The 23,152-nt window shown below is 42.7% G+C and overlaps 1 long non-coding RNA gene across 1 annotated transcript in view; it reads left to right on the top strand.

Annotated features, from left to right (window-relative positions):
- LOC109304598 overlaps window positions 1-23,152 on the top strand; it is a 589,090-nt gene that overhangs the window by 29,675 nt on the left and 536,263 nt on the right. The window lies entirely within an intron of this gene.

The raw sequence follows: 23,152 nt of genomic DNA, 5'->3' as shown, positions 1-23,152 counted from the left end.
CCCCCCCCCCCCCCCGCCATATGGCCTGTGTCCCACCGCCCCACTAATGCATGGATCGTGCCCCTTTCGCTCCCACCCAGTGTGCAACCTGTGCCCCTTTCTCTCCCCTTCAGCCCCCAGAGACTTACCTGGCAGCAGCTGAGGAAGCTGCTCTCCCTGGTGCTTGGATGCCACATGCGTACGTATGCACACATGCATGTGGTATCCCTTGCCTTGATTGCCCTCCTTCCACTCCCTGCAGCCTCTTGCAGGCTGGAAGTTAGCCAGTTTTCAAAAGGAGACCTGCCATTTCCCATGTTTTTTTTCTTTTAAAGGTGCAAGTCTGTAATTTTTCTCCTTTAAGAGAAAAAAACACATTTTCTCTCTTAAAGGAGAGAGCCCACGTTTTTTGCAACAAATGGAAAACTCAGATCCCTGCTGATCACTAACATCCTGTTTCCCAAGGCTCCCAGGCAGGATGATAGAGAGTGGGAACACATAATGGCAAACTCTAGTGCAACCAGGCATTGATCTTGAAGCCCAAAGTGGCTAAATATCACAGGGGACCTTCTTTTTAATACTGCTTTGCTCCCACTGGCAGTGTGTTGTTTAGAAGACTCTAAAGGAAATGGCTTTGCTGTAAGCATCAGGGTTGAAACTTTTGGGCTCCTTTGAACCATCCAGTGTCAACTCAGCCCTCCCTCTGCTTCTCAAAGCTTGCCTACATTGGCAGGTTCACAAAAGCAAAGGTGAAAGTTGCAAAGTACATGTGCTTGAGTTAATGTTCACTGCGCCTCCCTGGGTGGATTGTGTCATTTAGGAGCATCATGGCCTCATTTCACCATTGCTTACTTCATTCATTAAGAAGCTTACGCCACTTCATTCTCAAATGGAAGCATCTGTCCCAAGAGGTTGACTTTAACTTGTGCATATTGATTTCCTCCTTTTTGTCAATTAATTTTAGCTTTCCTGCGTGTCCCTATATAGATGTGTCCTAAGAGAGAATAAACCAGTGGTGGACAATTATTTCAGCTGATGGGCCAATTAATGAGTTTTGGTGAGCTCTGTTGAGGGCTTCATACATAAAATCTTTTAGAATATATCATATTTAACAAATTATAGATGAGAATCATATACTAAACATCAAACATCTACTATAACATAATTTTATTTCAAAAAATTATTTTTTTCCTGATTTATGTTTTTTTGAGTAGTGTATCTAGAGGCAATTGCATAATAGCTCAAAATAAAGTCTTAATCCTTGTATAGTGTGGCGGGGGGGATGTGTGTACGTTTGTCAGGGGCCTGCCCATACATTAAGTCCCAGGAGCTGCTGGGGGTGGGGGGAAGAGGCAGGGCAGGGAGAGCATGCAGCAGAGCTTGCCCAGGTGTTGCGATGCAGGTGTAGTCCATCCCCTGCTATCCAGCCCAGGGCTGCCCCTGTGATGCTCCGTATGGGGCGGAGTTCTGCCACTCCCACATAGGGCAGCTTGTGCTGTGCTCCCACCCGCACCTGTCCTGCACCCACTAATGCCCCTGGCTGGCCTCAGCTAGCGTGGTGCTGCAGCTGCCCAGTGCAATGCGCAGCCACCTGTAGGCAGCTGAGCAAGTGGAAGATGGCTGAGAGCTGGAGCTGCAGCCTTGAACACTGAGGCAGGAGCTGCCCTGCTGCAGCTTCCCTACCCTCCTCCCCCTGCCTGGCTGGGCATGTGGTGCCCGGCGTACATCCCAACAGCTGCCTTTGCTTCCCCATGCTACCTGCTGCCTAGAGTGGTGCAGCAGGGGCAGGAGGAGGAGATGCTGGAGGCAGGGTGAGCAGATTAGTATCTGGGCAGCTGCAGTGACAGTGCTGTGCATGCTAGCCAAGACCAGGGCCAGGGCCCGGGTGCTGGGCTAGGGGAGGTGTTGGTGTGTGTGGAGTGGGTACAGGTGGGAGCATGGTGCGGGCTGCCCTGGATGGGAGCAGGCAGGGCTTGGCTCCATGTGGAGCACGGTGACAGCAGCCACAGGCTAGATGCAGTTAATTGGTAGGCCAGATCAGGCTCACAGGCTGTATTTTGCCCACCCCTGAAAAAAAACAGTTCCCTATACAATAAGATAAGATTTTCTCAAGAGCTGCTTAGCTTTTGAGGAGGTCCTACTCCAATTTCACTAGAATGGGAGTTTTCCCTATTGTGTTTGGATGTTCCCATCACGCTGTGCAGCTGCAGGGGTATCATGGGTGAGCCAACCCCAGGAGTGAGTTTATATTATTGATGCCATATGCATGTGTGGTCTAAAGAGTTTGGGGATGGGCAGTGGTCTGCTATGTTTGCCATAGGAAGTAGCATTTTCTAACGTAATGCAAAGATGCTCACAAATTAAGAATTTGGTGACTCTGGAAGGAAAATGAGGAGGAACTGGGATGCATAGGCTGGATTGCTTGCTTGAGCATCCTCAGTGCCACTTCCTAAATGTAACTTCTCCTGAAAGGTGTAACTGAAGTGCAGAGGAAGAAAACTCTTGTACTTCCTGTGAGGCCAGGTCTGAGCCTATGAAAGTGCCAGATCAAATGGAGGGAGACTCCTTTTCTCTTAAAGGAACATCTGCTCCTGCCTTTGTTGTCTTGGTTGTGGTATGTTTATGTACAGACACTTTATTACACAATTAAGAATCCACAATTTAAATAACGGTTATAAAACTGAGGAATTAATGGTGAATTAGTCAGTTGCTTCTTTGTTCTAAATAATGCAAGATGTATCCAGATCACCCTGCTGGGCAGATAGGCATGTTTTGAACATGTATGGAAGGTCAATGCTGTATTACTTAAACCAAGATGAGTTTGTTTTTAGCCTGTTCAACATGGTGAGGGCAAGCCTCATTTCGAATTCAACAACTAGCCCTGGACAGATAGGGCCAGCAGCTGCTGCTGCCTGGCTGGGGTCAGGGCCAGAGCTGCTGCCACCACTGGGGCCAGAGCCACCACCGTTGCCTGGCCAGAACCAGAACCAGAACCACTGTGTGCTCCATACCCTGGGCTGGAGCCTGAGCCAGAGCAACTGCATAGGGTAAGAGGTGGTGCAGGGGTGTAGCGAAAATAGATACTTTTCTCTATGTTTCTTTGTTCCTTGTTTTAGTATTAACGCCTGCATTCTGTAACTTTCCACCCACATGGTACAGGATGGCCCACTACGCATGTCTTACATGTTGCCCAGGTTTTGTTTTGTAATGACCAATCAAAATGTAACACGCCAACTAAAAATTGCTAGCTCAATAAAAGCAGCACGCGCGCTTTGTTTAGGGTCGACACTGATTTGAGCAACAAGCTCCTCTGTCGGCCTGCGTGCAAGCAATAAAATAGAGTTGGACCCAGCCTGAAAGTGTGACTCTCTTCTAGAGGTGAATTGGACTAGCCTCCAGGGGATAAAACCAGCAATTTATGCAACGGGGGGAGTGGCAAGTGGCTGGGGAGGGGGAAGGGCCAGGGGGATGCTGGCATATGTGGGAAAGCAAGAGTGCCTTTGCTTGCCTCCCTCCTCACTGCTTTCACTGCCACAGCAGTGTGGGGGAGGGATTTAAGATAAGTCTGCAATAATTAGTTTTGATAATAGAAAATCATCATTTAATTTATAAATTGCATAATATTTATGTATACATTAACTATGTTTACAATTTATAAATTATAATAAAGCCAATGACTAGATTCTATGTATGGAAAATTATAATAAATTTATTATAACCTTCCATGTATAGAATTGAATTATTGGGGGCGGGGGGTTCTTAAATTTGAAATTGTCTTAGATTTGGGTAACTATGGTAGTTTCCAGTACCCAGTCACTGTTGAAAGCAAGTAGCCGCATTGAAGTCCCTTAACTGGTAATAGATACCCATTGCCCCCAAAAGCATGTAGAACTAAAGGGCATTTTTACACGTGCTGGGAGTTGTGTGGGGGGCAGTGCTTCAATTAGAGTGGCTCCAAGAGCCACTTTAATTAAAGTGCTGCAGCATCTCATATATCAGCGTCCCCACTATAGGCGGCAGATGGCTGGGGCTAACTTGGCTTAACTTCCCCAAACCGGACCAACGACAGCAGTTCCAGTGCCACTGCTGCCACAGCGCTGTGCCCAGCACTCCCACCACATGCTTCTCCGCTGCCATGTGCAGAGCACCAGTGTGTGCTGGCCCTGTAACAGCCCTGCAGGAGGAAGGGGTGGGGTCAGGCAGGTGCACTCGGCACCACTCAGGCCCCCCAGATAATATTTTCTAGTGCCACGTATGTTCCCCATACTTAAAAATGGTGGCAGGGGTGATTGAATTAAAGCTCGTTCTATGAGTGTTAGTTCCAGTGCACCCACCGCCATTTTTAAGCATAGGGACATTGATACACGAGCTGTGGGAGGCTTCTGGAGTACACTAATTACCACGCTCCAGCAGACTCGATTAATTGAACCTTCTCTGATATGCTGTAATTACAGCATGTCGGAACAGCCTCCAAGCTTGTGTATAGGTACCCCAAGATACTTAGTTTTAATGTTCTACTGATTTCAATTCCCTGGGTGTCACAGAGACAGAAAGAGAGAAGCAACTAAAAACTAAAAGTACATCATCCAAGAATTAAAAAAAAATGATAAGGAAGTCTGCATTTAGATTCCTAAATAAGTGACCCAATTTTTGAAAGTGCCTAAGGCTCAGAAGCTTTAATGAAAATCAAGGTGATACTGATTGTTCAGAACTTTTGAACATCAAGATGCTTATTGGGAGCCTAAATATGAGCCTGAAAGTGTAACTTTAGATATTCACTATTGGTTCTGGGGCCTGAGGCTATAGGTAAAAATTAGTATATTAAATTATACCTGATAAATAAAGATCCTGCACAGACTTCCTGCAAGAAACACTGTTATGTAAGAGGTACAAACATTGTACTAGACTTATTTGGAAGTGAAGGCATAGATCACTCTAGGATGATAGGAACTACTGACTGTAACTGGACATTATCAGCAAGATTGCCAGAGTCCATCAGGAAAAAATACATTTATATCATATACAGTATGTACATAGACTAGTTACCACATGTGTCAATTCTTAAAAATAGCACAGCTGAAAAGCAGTTGGATGTATAAGTGTGTCTGAACATTAATGGTTAATATTAAGTTAAATTTCATGTGAAAGGGGAAATAAGTGCTGAAGTGGTAATGTTTGATTTTTAAGGTCTACTCTTGTCCCCACTGAAAGAGAAAAGAAATTGCCATTGACTTCAAAAAGGTCTATTTCTGCTCCTTCTACTTCTGTTTTCAATGGCAAGCAAGTGAGGTTATGGCGTAAGAGATGAAACACTGATGAGGCACTTGTCCAGCCTGGATTCCATTCTCAGATCAGTTTTAGAGTTGCTGTGTTCCCTTGGGTGAGTGATTGCACCTCTCCTGCCTCAGTTTACTTATCTATGAAATGGGATTGATATTTTTCCCACCTCCCCCCTGCCAGAGGTGAAGTTTAGGTCATGGATCCTCCTGAGGGGGGTGCTATGAAGAAGAGGAGGGTTATGAAAAGCTGGTTTGGAATATTACTGATTGTAATATTGAATGCTATCTGCAACATTATTGATTTTCTTTATCATTTTCTTTTCTTTCTCTGGCAATTGATTGCTATAGTGTTATTATCCTGAAAACATCCCCAACTAGTTGTCTGTCTTCTTGCCTAGCTTTATCTAAGTCCAGCCTGTGAATCAGTTTTGCTTGTGATCTTTAAGCAGGTATTTCAGCCCTTTTGGTTAAACCTGGTGTGTCTCCTTATTGCTTGGTTAATGCTAGGTTTCTTGTTTGGAACCCTCCACTACTTCCTGATGGAGCAACAGATTTCCATCATAGAGAATATCTGATACTGCCACTTTTGTTTTGTAAGTTCATCACAGGGACAGCCTTCTTCAAAGTTAAGGTTGAAACAGCCCTGCGATTTTTTTTTAAAGTGGCCTGAATATCTTCAGTCCACTCACCTTTGGGTTTCTTTGATAGCAGAGTCTTGGAAAGTATCTACCTCCCCCAGATCATGTGTAAATGGCTTGCACTGGTTAGTGAATCTAGTTCACAGGTCAGCATTTGAAAAGCCTAGCTGTTGCTCAGGTCACCTGAAGGATGTTTCCAGTATTCACGTATGCAAGGTGAACTCAGAATCTCATGGCTTTCTCTACATGTAATAATGATTTGCAAATGAGTTTGGCCATAAGGGAGAAACCCTACTTTGAAATAGGTCCTGCAAGACTGAAAGGCTGAAGTAGGAGAATCTGAACTTGTTTGCTCCTTAGAGTATTTTTGTAGGGAGACACCTTGTTGAAGTTGCCTAGCATTTGGAAAGTTGCAACATCTCCTTAATCTTTCTGTTGTGGTGGAAAGTCTTCCATTATTTGTTGAGCATGGTCTCCTTTTGGTGTGTAGTATTATGCCAGTGGATCAGTTTTTCTTTAGAGACTTTCTTTGAGCTACTTACTTTCTGGGAGTCAGAATTCTTTCTGTATGCTGTTATTTAAATAAATAGAATTGCAAATAAATATTCACTTCCATATTACCTATCTCACTGGGCTACTTTGCAGGCAACAAATTAGATGTGCATTTACTTTTGAGGGACGATCCAATACTGCTTGTGTGCTGTACAAGTTTCTGCATCACATGATGGGGTAAAGAAGTGGCAGTCCCTTTTTCTGTACCATATAAAGGATCCCACAGTATTGTGATATTCTGGCCATTTGGTTGCCAAAAGGTTGTCACTAAATCAGTCAGGACTTCAGAGAAGAGTGGCAGAAGTTAAGAAGTTGAGGAGACTGAAATATGAGCAAGGATTACAAGAATGTAATGTTTACATTGGGAGCAAGTGATGACTCAGACCATGATAACAATCTAAAAGTATTTGAAGGATGTAAAAGGCTAAGATGAAAACAAAGAATTAGTTGAGATATACTCCAAGGGGGTAAAGGTATTGAGATGAAACCAAGTAAAGACAAATGCAGTGGGAATAACTGAAGAACTTCTGGAAAGTGAAATGAATGAGGTTGATGGAATGAGCTCATGCAGGAAGTGGTGGATCTACAGGGCTAGGCCCAGGCAGCAGTGTGGGTCTGGGGGCACATAGCTGTTCAGAGCCATGTTTGGGCAGCATGAAGCCAGGGTCATGCCTCAGTGAGGAGCCAGAGGCAGTCGGTAGCATGGAGCTCTGTCTGGGCTGTGGCATGGAGCTGGGAGTGTGCAGTTACACAGAGCTGCATTTGGGCAGCATGTAGCATGAATGCATGTAGCATGGATATGGATGTGGACAGGACTATGGATGGTAGCCCTCTGGCTCTGTGCTGCTCCTGCTCCATGCAGCCATACTCCCCGAGATCCATGCTGCTGCCTGACCAGACCTCCTTGCTGACACATGCCCACAGTTCTCCACTGCTTGAATGCAGCTTTGTGCCACCACATGCCATGAGCTCCATGCTGCCATGCGCCCCTGAGTTTCGTGCTGCCTTCTGAATGTGGCTCCATGCTGCTGCCCAGTGACACACAGCTTTGGCCAGTTGGCAGTCCCATAGACATGTGGCAGTGCAGAGCAGAGGGTGTGCATTTCCTGTAACCCACCAGACAACCAGTGGACTGGATCCAGTGGTTTCATGGCCTGGACATGGCATGCAGGCCATATGTTTGACACCTTGTTGTACATTAACTGGGTTGTAACTATCAACACCTATCTGCTCTGGCCAGATATATATACACCTAATGGTATTTACGTGTTCAGTTGACTTCAGCTGTCCTCAAGCAAAAAACTTGTTAGGATAAATCCCAGTGAACTAGGGTAACAACTTTGAGTCATGTTTCATAGGGATGGTAACTCTGCTTATGAGGAACCTATTTATTCTCATTGCAGCTGAGGGACTGACTGCTGTTATATTTAGGAGAGAGGCCCTTCCTTGCCACATCTCGGTATTAGCACATATATATGGCAACTAAGCATGCTAGGCTATCATGCTGGCGTCAATACCATGAGCCAGCTCTGTTTCTGTCCCAGTGCACATAGTGACCCCTGCTAACTCCAGGGGGCTAAGGTATGGAGGTGGACTCTGCAGCTCCCTGGGCAACAGTAACACTGTTAAAATTTGATCCCATCTGCACAAAGGATTCCTTTTCACTTGATTAAACAGTCTTTCAAAGGGTGGCCTGTGAACACACACCTCTGGGTTACATGCCTTGAATGAGCACATGCTATCCGAAGCAAAAGAACCTTAACTCTGGAGAAGTTTAATTTAATTTGGTGCTACTATATTTGATACACCCAGGAAATGGGAAATGAAATGTGGTTCCTTGTAATAGTCTAAATACGGAACTTGGAACACTGCTGACATGAATAAGCTACGTTCCATAAAAACTACTGGAACTGGAAAGGGAAATTGGACCTGTCTGAACTTGACAGTTATTGGGGTCATTGGACTAGGATTTGCCGAAAAAAAATCTTAGTCTGTTTTGAGAATGTACTTGGCTGGGCAAAAATGCAAGGGCTACAAGCTATTGGAGAAGGTTCTGACTGAAGCTGGATTTGAGGAGTGGCTGATTCTGTGCTGATAGAAAGCATGTCTACTGCAATTTTTGCTTGTAGCATATGGCATCTTGGCCCATTACTCAGCCAGACCTCACTCCCCACAAAACAACTCTCCCCTAAACTTGCACTATAGAAGACAACGAGTGCTTTGCTTCTATCTCAAAGAGTAGTTCTCTCACTGGTTGAAAAAGTTGGGCTCTCTGCCCCAGTCATTCTCTCGGGAAGTGTCTTTCCCATCCTTGCTGGCACACCCCTCTGGCATGCATGGCCAGCTGCAGGCTAAACCCCACAGAATAAAAATTCTTTTATCCTTTTGTCTCATGTGTTTCATTTTCAGAGTTTGGATGATCCTTTTCCACAACAGCAGGCATTGTTAGTTTCAATAGGCAGCCTGGATGCAACAGAGCAAGTGATACAGAGATACAAGGTTTTAGGGCTATGCTGGGTTGCTACAGATCATATCACCTTGGTGGGTAAACAGTCCAAAAATAAAAAGGGCAAACGATACAAAAAGGAATCCAGCTATATTTTTATATCTCATTAGATTTAGCTCCTCCTGGCTTCATTGGCAGGCATATCAGGAATACAGAGCTCCTATCTGACTGAGCAGACTGAGAAGACTTGCACTGGTTGTGTGTGTGGACCATTATTTTTGCTAAAAATCTAATGTGGCTATTAAGTGGGCATGGTTTTAGGATCTCCATCTTCCGCTGCCATCCCATTTGTGGATACCCTTATTTTATTGTCTGTGGGAAGCATCTGTTGATTTTTAAGGCTGCTTTTATATCCTGCCCAAGAATTCTTTATTTAAGTACTCAGCTGTAAGAGCTGCTCTCCTTAGCTGTCAGAGAGTTGTTTAAGGCTGCTGTGAGCCAAGAATATAGAATACAGGTTGGGGATTGTTTCTGGTAGCTCCAGCTTTTCCAGAATAGCAGTGGGAGAGAAGATGGATGGCAGACGCAAAGGCCCATGGCCCATCACGTACAGTTCCACTAGTCATGTCTATGACCTCTTCCTATGTCCAGTAAAATATTAACCATAGCGTCCAGACTTTTCTGTTCCTATTGTTTAATGTGAGGCTGGTGTCTAATAAGATTATTGCCATCCATAATTTGTGTGGTTCCTGATACATATATGAATAGCCATGGCCTAAGTGGATAGTTCTTCTGGGACTTTCTCTAGCCAAGTATTAAGTGCAGCTTGAATCAAGAGAAACATGCTCATGAGTGTTGATTTTTTTCCCTCCAACCTGGTGTATAAACCACCCTATTAAATTGTAGATTCAGCTAAGTCCCCATGTATTTTTACCTGGTCTGGTGCTCTAGTTATGAAGATTGTCTGACTTGGTGACTTCACCTGTGGAAAAAGGCACTTTGGAGGTGGTATGATTACAGTGAATGCTGTAGTTGCATCTCATACAGCTTCTTGTATTATGGTTTCATGTGGGCACACTCCTGCCTAGGTTTATAGCCCAGGATTCACCTGGGCCTGATTTCCTTGACTTTAAGCTGGCCTTATATTTGCTTCTGTTGTAGTGGGGAACCTTTCCTTTGGTGCACTCATGCTAGGTTTTACTTTTGTTGTTTGTCTTTGATATTGTTAACCATTATATTTGGTTCTTCGAGGTATCATAGAATCATAGAAAATTAGTGTTGGGAGGGACCACTGATGGTTATCTAGTCCAACCCCCTACTCAAGACAGGACCATCCCCGATTACACCATCCCAGCCAAAAAAGGTAGCTGTGTTTCAAACTGTAGCTCAGGAGCTGACAGTATGGGGATTATTGTGCTTCTTTCTAGACACAAGCTGGAGATTTGTTTGGCTCGTCTTTGGACGTAATAAGCCTGAGAACACTGTAGTTTGGAAGCAGATGTTGCGATTGTGGTAAAGGTGCCTCATAGAGCTCCAAGAGTAGAGAGTTTAAGTTTCTTATCTCAGGTTGTGGCTAAGTGAACATGTTACAGTGAGGCAGCCTAGGGTGTGAAGTTACAGCTGTTCCATGGGTATGATTGTACCCCATGATAAATGTGGTGTCCTTACCCTGCATTCATGGAGGAACAAGCTACTTCACACTTACCATGGGATAAAAGCATGTATAGAAGTAGAGGTGGAACAACACAGCCAGCTGTCCAGAGTAGCTGCAACGTGCAGGGACAGCAGTGACTTTTTGCTGCCATTATGCTGCCGGTGTGATCACGTGGCTGCAGCCCCAGCTGTTGTTTTCTGCCCCCTGAAGTCTACACCTTCGCTTGCCACACCTTAGTTATGCTACTGCACAAAGGGAGTTATTGCAGAATGTAAGCTGACACCTTACTGTGCCTCACGATGAGTTGTTCAAACTGTCTTATCCTAAGAGAGGCATCCTTTTTCAGAAAGAGTGAATGCTGAGAGCTGTAATGAGAACTCAGATGTTTCTCTTTGCTCAAATAAAAATCCTTTTGTAGAATAGGGAAAGTTCCTACAAAGGAAACAAAACAGAGTACATCTGCAAAAATACCAAATATGTTAACATTTTTGGTTTCCAAGTTATTTATGTTGCTAATTCAAATTATATAAATAAATGTTCTACTTATAAAATTTTGTAGCTTGTACATTTCCATGAATGTCCTTAACTATTCACTGACTCATTGCCTATTCATCTATAGCTAATATAAGGCACTTTTATTGTGGTTTTCTAAACTATGGAGGTTATGTGAGTCAGATGAAGTTTAGAACAGAGATTATCTTCTAAATAATCAAAAAAAATGCCAAAAAATATACTAAAAAAAGAAGGAGAGAAAAAGCATTTGATGTGCTCAAAATGAAGTACCTTCTGAAAAGGGTTTTATTTTCTGAATAAATAAATGAAAGAAAAATTATGTAAAGTCCAGTGTTCAGCAGACACCTTTTTACTTCCTGCAAGGAGACAAGGGGTTTTCAAGAAATCCACTGCTCATAGGAAAGGCATATCCTTGAGGGTTTTCACCAGTGATATATATGGTGGAAGAATTTCTCCTTGAAGATTTTTCACCAAGAAGACACAGGGGCAAAGGTGGTTGAAGTGAAAATTTTCTTGAAGATTATTGCCAAGAACTTTTTGGAGAGTTGGGGATGGAGGGGGAAAAGAGCTAGATTTCTTCAAAAAAGCTCCTTACCCACCACCCTCCTTTTATATTTATTGTGACTCTCAAAGATATCATTGATGGTGCAGGGTGAGTAGGGGGGATTATATATTTCATTGCCAACACTGAAGAGTTGCCCTGTTGTTACAGCTGGTGGACTGGCATTTGCTGGACATCAATAGTACATTATGGTAGTGCATCTTGCTTTCCTTTTTTCTGATGGGCTTTCTCAGGGAGGGTAAGGATGGCTGATCTGTGTTCTGGTACAAAAAATGTGGGTGGATCACATCAGGCTGTAGCTGAACAACTGATGTAGTAATGTGGTTAGAGCACATGGGTGATCTACGTAAAAGATCCAGATGGGCCCTGCAACTGGGAATGCATCCTTCAGAATTTTACCCATTTGGCACAAAGCAGTACTTTTTGTTCAGTGTTGTGCAATTGCTCAGGGACTCATGCTGCTGGCCTGCCAGAGAATGTCAGGCTTAGACACAGGCCAGATTACAGTAGAAATCTTTCCCCTGTGAAACTCTGCATTGACTTGCATTTTTTTAAATCAAAGAGTAAAATATTTTGGCCTTTTTTTAAAGAAATGGCCTTGCACAAGAATAGTTTCAGTACTATGTAACATACGTATATTTCTATTACAAGATTTTTTTTCTTCTGATATTTTTTATTTGTGGAATCTCCATCCTTGGAAGTTTTAAAGACACAGCTATACAAAACCTTGGCTGAGATGATCTAGTTGGGACTGGTTCTGCTTTGAGCAGGGGGTTGGACTAGATGACCTCCTGAGGTCCGTTGCAGCCCTAATTTTCTATGAATTTTTTAGGAACAAATGTCTTAATTTTGTGCTTTAATATCATACTTTGCTTACGTCTGATTATGATCTTATTGCACCCTCTATGCCATGTCAATCCATTGTTTTGGATAGTGGAGGGGTTTGGTTGTCATGCAGGTGTTGATATGATCTGATCATGTATCTTGGGCATATATGACTAGAAAATTCAAAGAAATGCATCAACCAGAATAAATGAAATGTTACGGGAATCCATAATTCAGCTACCAAGTGTTCCTCTCCCAGTTCCTGAGCGCTTCTTTATCCATATTATGGCTTTAAATGTGAGCACCAGGTGTGAAGTTTTCTGTTCCAGGAAAGATGACTATTTGTTTTATGTAAGCAAAAAACAAACAAACACAAAATTCAGAGCTGATGCAGATGATGGAACATAAAGATGTGAGAGAGTTTTAGTAAACAGCCAGGTTGCATATGCCTAAATGGAGCAGGATAATATAACATGAGATATTAGTTGATGATGTACTCTTTTCTGGCTGCAATAAACCCTTGCTGCTTGATATGTTCTTATGTTCTAGCAATCTTTCTCTTTGTCTGTAAACTTTAAAGTCAAGCTGAAGTGTTCTTTCTTGCGACAACAGATTTGACTAGGCCGCCAGATATAAATGAATATCATTTGTTTTAATTTGGCTTTAGTAAAAGGAAAATTTAAAAAAAAATCAGTATTCTTTAAACTGAAAAATTAAGTTCAAAATTTAATTTTGAAATGAGGAGTGCTGTTTCACTTAAGAGGCGTACCATGAGTACAGGTCTAGAGGCCAGGAACTAGAAAATTGTGTTTCTGGCTTGGACAGGACTTCCGTTGTGGTCTTGGCTAAATTACTCAACCTTTTCCTTCCTGAAATTTCCCATTTGTAATATGAAGATAATGATATGTGCCCACCTAATGGTGCTGCAAAGCTTAGTTAATGTTTGCAAAGTGCTGTGAAAATGAAAAGTGCTATGAAAGGGCTAAGTGTTATCATTTGATGTTCTCATCAAATTGAGGACTAATATGTAATCAAACACTTTCATCTTCATAATCCAACGCCTCTTCCTTTTCTGTTCAATAGGAAGACAGAGCTGTGATGGGAGAAAACATGTCCTACTATCTTAAATAAAACATTATTTGTTTTGCCCAAGATATCTAGTCATCACTACCTTTTAAAGCTAATTACCGAACCTTTCATTTGAAACTGAGTTTCTAAGATTTTTCTTTTGTTGTTGTTGTTAAGAAGCCAGGCTTTTCTCAGACTCCAGTCAAATGTTGGCAGTAGAGAAACAGGGACTCTATGCTTCACTCGAACTCTGAATTGCTGTGTGACCTAGGAAAAATCACTGGCTATAGCCCTACACTGAGAGACAGGCAGTGGATCCTCCCTTTGCACTTTCATGGAGTCCTGTTAGAGTCTGTGGCATTGGATTCAGGAGGCTGTCCATGCAGTTCTCAGTACAGGATCTGGGCCCCTCTCTCTCTCTGCCTAACTTTGACCATCATTCCCATGTTACAGATGGGGAAAGTTCTTTTGAAAGTGTAAGATCTGTTATGAGCTCCTAAAACTTGTTAAAGTCAAATCTCTTTTTTGCATGTGTGAACTTATGGCAGGGCTTCAGTGGAGGGGCATTGTTTTTCATAGATTCATAGATTCATAGATTAAGGGTCGGAAGGGACCTAGTAGATCTTCTAGCCCGACCCCCCGTCAGGGCGGGAGAACAACAAAAAACCCCAAAAAGAGAAATGGGACTCAAACGAGTCCAGCCAGGTAGGCATCCAGCCTCTTCTTAAAGACCCCCAGGGTAGGGGCCAGCACCACTTCCCTTGGAAGTTGGTTCCAGCTCCTAGCCGCCCTAACTGTGAAGTAGTTCTTGCGGATGTCCAATCTATACCTCCTCTCCATCAACTTGTGCCCATTACTCCTTGTTATGCCAGCGGGCGCTAGGGGAAACAGCGTCTCCCCCAAACCCTTCTGGTCCCCCCTAGTGAGTTTATAGACGGTCACCAGGTCCCCCCTCAGCCTTCTCTTGTGGAGGCTGAATAGGTTCAGGTCCTGCAGTCTCTCACTGTAGGGTCTGCCCTGTTGTCCCTGGATCATGCGGGTGGCCCTCCTCTGGACCCTCTCCATGTTGTCCACATCCCTCTTGAAATGGGGCGCACAGAACTGGACACAATACTCCAGCTGTGGCCTGACCAGCGTCGCGTAGAGGGGGAGGATCACCTCCTTGGCTCTACTCGAGATGCACCTGTGGATGCACGACAAGGTCCGGTTAGCCCTGCCAACCATGACCTCGCATTGTCGGCCCATGTTCATCTTGGAGTCAATAATGACTCCAAGATCCCTTTCTGCCTCCGTGCTCTCGAGTAAGGAGTTCCCCATTGTGTAAGTGTGCTGCTGGTTCCTACTGCCCAAGTGCAGCACCCTGCACTTGTCCGTGTTTTGTTTTTTACTATTGGTTCTTGTTTCTTTCTTTCCCTTTTTTTTTTCTTTAATGGTGTCTTAAGCAGTATGGCCTTGTACAAGCAAATGGTTAACAAAGGGTGAAAAGATCAGGAGGACCAAACTGGGTCAAAAGTGTGACAGTGGGGTATGGAGCAAAATAACTTACGTCTCATCACTTCAAGCTTTTCGTGAATTGTGGTATGGATATGTTGTGGGAGTATACCACAGAGGAAGCTGGGATGAAATAGCTACTTAAAAAGAGATTAAGGGATTGACTATAGTGCCTCTATGGGCTGCAATTTAAAGAGAGAGAAGCCCAATTCTTGGTGTTGCTGCTGCTTTTTAGATACAGTTTTTCACTTGTTTGGAAAGATTCTCATATCTCTTTGTCAGCCAGCTTCAGGAGTTGATGCACATGAGTTAAAACACCCATACATTGTATTTGATTCTTTGGCAATATAAAATGCTTTCTGGTGTCCGACTTTGTCTTGTGCATCACCCTAGTGTTTCTTGGCAGAGATGGGATTGGTGGGCAGATGAAGAAAGAGTATCATGACCATATTTAAACTTGTAAGAAAAAGAGAGTTTAAATTAGCAGTGGACCCAAATCTAACCACTCCTGAAGCTCCTCATTGAGGCTATGTAATAGTTTCTTCTGCATAGTTATAATTTTAGGAACAAAGGTTGATCCTTGTCTTCCCAGTCTAATAGGGTGATTAAGTTTCCTTTTTATATGGAAGAAGCTCACTTATTGGTTAGTAGTGATCAGTAAGGATATAACATTTTCCATCCGAGTTGGTTTACCACTACAATACTATTACCAGTGTGAAAGGTTGGGGTGTCATTTTGAAGATCTCAGGCAGCTCTGTAAGAAATTGGCTTCTATGAGACAAGTGGGCTTCAAAGTCGTATGCTAAATACTAGATAATGGAGGTGAAATGGTGAAGTACTGGTATGACTTGCCTTCAATGTGAATTTTGTCACTGACCTTAGTAGAAGTAGAGTTTTGACCACAGAATGGATTTTTGTAGGTCCTTATCTCAAGGCAGTTTTAATAGATCATTAAAAAGTTTCTTACTACCACCTTCCACAAGATGTACCTAAAAATTCCTTAGTGTTCTCTTGGGCAAAGGATTGATTCTGTTTTTATTGTTTTCCTATATAAAAATAACTGTCATTGCGTAGTTATCTAAGTTTTACCCAGTGGTTTTGAACTTAATATATTTCAAAGTTAATTGAAAGAGTCAGTGTATGTAGGTATGCTGGTTGTTCTTCATGGTTTTGCTCATACTTTTGCACTTAGTACACTCAAAACACTAAAATTCCAGACTGGGGAATGGGGAATGTGGACTACGTCAATGTCAATGAAAATCCATTACAAGTAGAAACAGTATTTAGCTCCTACTGGGTGTGTCTACACGAGACTTATTGCACAGTTGACTAATTAGCAGCACAGTAAAAGTTGCATGTCTACGTGTGCATCCCTATTAGGCCAAAGTAAACTAATTTACTCTGCAGCAGGACAGTACTTGTCAATACAAGTGCTATCCTGCTGCAGAGTAAAAAACTCCACAGTAGTGCATGCATAGATGCTGTCCTGGCTGGCTGGGACAGGAGGGTGTTTCAGTGCTGAGGCTGCCTGCCAGCTAGCCCTTCACTGAAGCACCCTCGTACCCTAGCCAGCCCCTCCTCAACACATTGAGCCAGAGGGAACACCCCCAGGCTGGCAGGCTGACCCTCTGCCAGCCTGGCCTGTTTCAACCTAGCTCAACATACTGTGCATGAATAAACTCTGGAGCTTATTCCTCCCAGATGCATATTCAAATGTCACACCTGGTAGCAATAAACTCTGGAGCAGTAAGCTCCGTAGTGTATTTGTGTGCATTAATTGCACATATAGATGTGCCCACTGGTGCCAAAAACATGGGGCAGGAATTGGTTGCTTGCACTGTTTTGGGGATGTGTTCTTTCATCAAGCAGGTGATGAGACTAGATTTTGATGACCTTGGGAAGTGTCTGTGAGTGTGTTGTGCTTTGATGTCTTTGGGGCACACTGTCACTATTCCAGGATTGTCTAGTGAAGCAGAATATTTGCTTTTTAAAGAATTTTTTACCAGTTCCCATAAAAGTAAAACATCCTAAAGAGTTTGTGGAAAGGGAATTGTGTAACCTTCTGCATGAGACCTTCCTATGAAGCCATTGTTAGTTGAGGCCAAACAAAAAGTGGTGACATTTGTAGCTGCCTTACAATGGTATAGATGCATTGAAGTCAGTAGAATGATAGCAGATTATAGCGAGTGTGAATCTAATCCAACAGGGGTAAATGATAACAGGATTTCCTGCAGGATAATAGAGTGATGTCACTGTAGTTGATTTCAACTAAACCAGCCGCTAGTGCTGAGCCCACATTAAGGCCTAACTTATTTTTAGTCTAGAGTTCAGAAAGAAAAGCATCTCATACCCAGAGAAATATGTAAATGAATTGCCTCTGTAAATCAGAAACATCTTGATGGATTAGATACATTTTTTTCCTTATTGCGTGGTGATAGTGGTGTTGAAGAAGGAAGGGACAAAGGGTTGGCTCCTGCCTGACAGATTCTATTCCAAATTCTAGTACAGTATTATTTGAAACTACTTGGCGATTTAACTCTGAAAATTAGGTCTCATAAATGCAAATGGAAAAAACAAATGTAGAAATATTGGAGCATGCAGCTTTTCAGTGGGGCTTTTCCCCAAAGGCAGGCTGTCCAGTCCGTCTTCAGTGCCTTCAACTTATCAGCTTCCCTAAAAGCCATTTCTAATGTAAGCATAGCAGCATTAAAAATGGACCTACCTGAAGGAATAGGAAGGGCTGCCCTGTAGAGGGACAGAGTGCGAAGAGACAGAGTTTGTCCCAGTAGGGACGCTGTTTGCCCTGAGGGTGAGTGAAGCTGTTTTGGGGGTATCCCTCTTGGAAGTGGGATGGGTGATGGAACCCCAGCAGGGTTTGAATGAGAGACTTTAGTAAAAGCCCATGAAGAGTCCTGGCCTGGGATTGGCTGAGAGGCTTGGTTAAAAGAGGGGAGCAGTTTTACGGGGGAGGGGGGGACAAAGGAGAGAGGGGGGGGGTGAGACAGGCTGGAGACCAGGGAAAGGATCTCTCCATGGCCATCCCTCGGAGAGAACTGTGAGAGCCCTGCAGAAGTATCAGTGTATTTATTTATTGGTTCCTTATTTATAGTGGGTAACTTGTATACCTTCCCCTAGTGCAATGCTTCTCCAAGAACCATTAACCCTTAAGCCACCATCACCAGGTCATGCAGTATAACATTAGTTTTATTGCATTGGTTATATGTTACCTTGTAAATAATTAAATCCTGTAAATAGTTTATAACAATCTGCAAGGTTGTTTGATTGTAAGGGGAGGCTCTCTGTTCAGGGACCCTGCAGCAGCTACCCAGGGAGCTGAGCGGAGCCACTGGATACCAGGTACCCCAGCATCCCACTATTCAGGTGAAGGCACAGGTAGTGTTGTGCCCAGGGTTACATAAAGAAATGTTGAAATGTTTATTTTATGTTGAGAAGTATAATAGTCAGTTTTCCAATTTTTGGGGCTCTCATTACATCCAGACTAAAGTCATATCCTTTCCTTCTTCCATAACACTCCGTTAAAAGATTGGAGGGGGAGAGAGGTGTTTACTTGAATATATCCAAAAGCTATTTGTTCAACATACCGTAAATTTCATTAAAATCCACATTTTTTATAAAACTAAAAGAGCATTTGAAAAATGTACATCTGGATCGACAGCTTGTAGGCACATTCTATCTCAGTGCAATTTAAAATATCAGAGCTATTCTCTCCCTCACAGCCTCTTCAACGTTGGGATTTTATAATGAAGACACCTTTAGTTTAAAGGTTGCTAGATGCTGCCTTGAATTATTTTCCCTGTAAGGAAGACATAAATTTGTCATCTTATGCATAGATTTACGTTTATCAAAAACCTTTTTCTGAACTTTGAACAAATACCCCATGGGTAGCTAGTGGAGCCTGAAAATTGATCCTCAGCACCAAAAGCCCTAGCATCTGCAGTAAAGAAACAACTTCCATCTAACCTGGTTATATTTATGACCCCCATTTTCTTACTATCTAAGCTTTACATAGTGTTTGATGTATTGATCCTTAAGATGCTGTGAGGTAGAACAGTGCTGCTGTCCCCATTTCATAGGTGAGGAACCGAGGAGCAAAGAGACTTGATGACTTGTCCATGTCATGGCAAGGGAAAGAGTTTGGATGTAGATGAGAACATTACAGCTCCCTTCTGTAGCTTTACTGGATCTTTCCTTAACTTTTCAGCCCAGAGGCACGTTTCTTTAAAGATATGCAGGTGGGTTTACCAGAAAGATAATGATTTCCTTTATTTCAGCAAAGCTGAGAATACTGTGTGTAGTATGAATTCCTACTGAACTGGCTAATCCAAGGGTCATGAAACACTTCACCAGAATATTTGAGCCCAGAACCCTGGGACTGTAGGTCCTTGTCTAACTGCTAAATTGCCTGTAAGCAGGATTCTGCTTTCCAAAGTGGTTGAGTTCTTTCCAGGAAAGGCTTTAGTGCTCTGTGCACATCTGGCAAGTGCCAAATGCCTTTGCCGTTTGTGCAATGTAAAGGCGGTGGCTTGGAAAGTATATTTCATGCTGTAAGTGACATCATGAGGGGTAGATTCACTCATAAGACCAGGTACTATCCTTAAACTCACCTTCTCTTTGTGGAAAATGAGGAAGAGCAAGAATTTGAAGCTAACCCTTCTACTCCATTGGGCAAAACAAAATACTAGAAACGTGGTAGATGGAGATTGTGTGTCATAGTAGGACACAGGTTCTTGATGGTCAAGGAGGTCTACAGTTTGCTGACCACCAGGTTCAGGCTCCAAGAGGGGAAGGGAGGGGAGGAACCTTATGTTCTGAGGTGTAAACCTAGCAGGCTCTTAGTTTCCTCATCCATAAGTGAGAAATGACAGCGGCTGCCTACCCAGTACATAAGGATGAGATTCTAAAGTATAAATCTTTAAGATTGGTAAAGTGATTGGAGATCCTCTGATTAAACTTACTGTGCAAATTCCAGGTAGTGTGATTCCTTCAGCTTGAGGAACCATAACAACTTCCAGTACTGTTCATCAGGCACATAGTTTGTAGTCTGCATCAGTAAACTCTGCCGAGCAACTCAGTTTAGTCCAAAAAATAAATGAATTCTGAAAGGAATGTATATGGACTAAACTGGATTCTGTGAGCCTCATCCAACGGCCACTGAAGTCAGTGGAAAGTCCCCACCAACTTCAGCTTACTTTGGATTGGGCAGCACAGGACTGACCCAGTTTTTTCTGAAGCCAATGGGACTCTTTCCATTGTCTTTTTATTAGGAATGGAATTTGGCCCAAAATGAGCTTCTGCAATACTTTTGAAGAGTCTAAAAGAATTTAAAGGTTGTGCATTATTGCAACTGGTACCTTGCAGCTGCCATATTTCCGTCCGGTTTAATTAACTCTGGAGAGAAGCTTGAGAGCTGCTTAAGAGGCCTGTTGTCTAATGTACTGATTAGAACTCTCTTTGGATCTCTCATTTCCTTTTTGGAATCTGCTTTCTCTGTGTTAAATTAAACACTTTGTTAAGTATATCCAGGTATTTGGCTTGTCATTTTTTTTTCAATGCTGCACAGGAACATTGTGGCCAGAAAAAGGAATTGCCTTACATACAGGAATCTGCAACGCTGCCAGTGGGAATTGTATATATTCAGACACTGTGATTCCGATGTCAGTGGGAAGTGAATTTTGATGCCTAACTCTTGGAGGGACCGTTAGAATTCTCAAGCTCTATAGCATTCATGGCTTTACAGTTGATGAACTGAAGAGAGCTGGTCAGGGATGATTGGGGGGTTGTTTTTTTTTTTTTTTTAATACAAAATAATTTTTTGTCAAGACCTGAATCTGCGAAACTGGAAATCTGGAGAGCCACTCCAGGTAGCTAATAGCCTGTTAGTGAGGGTATTGACCTAAGATGTGGGAGAACCAGGTTCAGTTAATATTGTACAAATATGAATGTAGGTTTCCCACAGCCTGAGCAAGCAGACCATCTCTCTGATTTTTCATGTTGAGCTTGTTCCACAGAATGGAAAAAATTTGGAATCTCTGATTCATGAGACAGGAAAATAATTTTTTGCATTAAATTAGTGCTCACATTTTGATTTAAAAAAAATAATAGCATGCCTCAAAGTATCTCTTTAATCTGAGGTACAGGACCTTTGAAATAGCATATCTAAGAAACACCATAAAGAGACAGAAATCTTTAACATTTGTAAAGGACTTTTTTCTCCCATGTTGACCATTGGAAGGGCTTTTTGAGTAAGGGAGAGACTAAGGCCCTGATCCCATAAGAAGCTCTTCAAGGGTGCAGCTCTGTCTCTGCAGAGATCTGTTGATTTTAGGGAAGTATTACAGCAGTGCAAGGTCCGTCCGTGCTCACAAATCACTTTGTAGAAAATGCCTCTATCTAGTGGGAACAGTGAAACTGATTGCTATTCAGAGCTGTCAAGTGCACATAAACTGAAAATCAGATAAAATGTTCCCCTGCTAACTTCTTTCAGTTCAGGGAATCATGGCTATCAGTTTTAATTATATTAAGTGCAAAAAAAAATTCAGACAAATGTGAAAGGTGTCCTTTTACGAGTGATCCTCATTCATGTTAATAATCCTGCTTCCTTATTACTCAATATGCTTGCTAGCACCCAGTAGTCTGAAAAGTTAACACTGTGGTTTTCTGAAGGGAAAGTTCTCCAAGTTTTGCCAGGATTCTGATTCATTATCTCCTCCTTCCATCCCAAAGGGTAGGGTAGAAAGTTTTCTCCCTTTAGCTTCTTTGAAATAGAAGTTGATCAAGTAAGCTCCTGAATGGAATGTGAGAGGAGGAGATTTTGTTGTTCTGAAGGTTTTGATTAGTTTCAGAGGACAGTTTTCATTACCCATCTAGAACCGTGAAGTGCTAACTAAACCAGTCTGTGTGTGTGTGTGTCTGTGGTGGGGGGCTTTTAGGCAGGCTTGCTACAAATTAGCCGTGCATCCTTCCTGAGTGCCACTCTGATCCCTCTTCCCTGCCTGATCTGCTGCTGAACTTTCAACTTCCTTCACTGTGATCCCTGACCAAGCTGCTGCTCTGCTTCCTGCTCTCTGCCCTACCTGCCATTGTGCTGCTTGTCCTCTCCTTAGGCTCCAATGTGCCCCATGCAGAGGCTGTCTGTGCCACTTTTGGCATCCGTGGTACAGTCTGGCCACACCTGAACTAAACTTGTCCCAGGTCATGAGAATATAGTCCCCCAGTTAAAGTATGGTACCCTGAATTAGGAATGCAGTGTATCTCCAGGGGTGGATCATCGGCTGATGTAACTTAATGTAGTGCTATTGAAGTTGTGGGCACTTCAATAGCATACATCAGTTTGTAGTCATTAAACTCCATGGGTGTCACCTATCTGACTCAATCTAATTATAAGTAGTCTTCATGATGTTCAGGATTTTTGGTAAAAAACAGAACATTACCTGTTCCTTTTGAAGTTTGGGTTTCAGGGAAACAAATTTGGGGAGGTGACTGAAATAACATTTAAAAAAAACCCAACAACCTTTTTTTGATAGCACCCATCTGAAACATTATTGTTTCTTCTTGTCATCTTGCTTTAAAATGTGTGCACATTCCATACAAAATAACATGAAGAGACTGTTAAAGCTGTGCCATTAAGCCATCAGAATTCAGGAGCTGCAACAGTTGAGGCTGGGCATTGTACTTCAAAGGGACTGGCAACTTTAAATTTTGTACCACTCTCTCACTTACTGTTGTTAAACCCATGATCATTATAATTGAAAGCTGGGGCGGGGATGGGAGGGGAAGGAGAAAAACCTTTGTTTGCTGATTTTATGCATTTGATAGTCCATCTGTACAGACAGTTTGTTTCCTTTGTACATTCAGTTTCCCTTGTTTGTTGTGTGAAAGACCCACAAACATCAGGGGACAGAAAAACATTTAAAACATATAAAAATAAAAGAAGAAAATATCTTGTACAACCACAAATATTAGCAGGGGGTCTCAGGAGAAGGTGTAATACCTGAAACTGCTTTTAGCTAATTTTATTTAAATTGACTGAGTTTCAAGTTGGCAGTGCACCTAAAAGTAAGATGACTGTGTGTTTGTTCCTTAACTGGGGAAAAACATATTATGTTTTACAATTATAGACTTTTG

Source organism: Gavialis gangeticus, unplaced genomic scaffold (assembly GCF_001723915.1).
Source record: "Gavialis gangeticus isolate Ggan-Ray unplaced genomic scaffold, GavGan_comp1, whole genome shotgun sequence".
NCBI lineage: Eukaryota > Metazoa > Chordata > Crocodylia > Gavialidae > Gavialis > Gavialis gangeticus.
The sequence above is the reverse complement of the archived record's forward strand: the minus strand, read 5'-3'. Positions and strand labels throughout refer to the sequence as shown.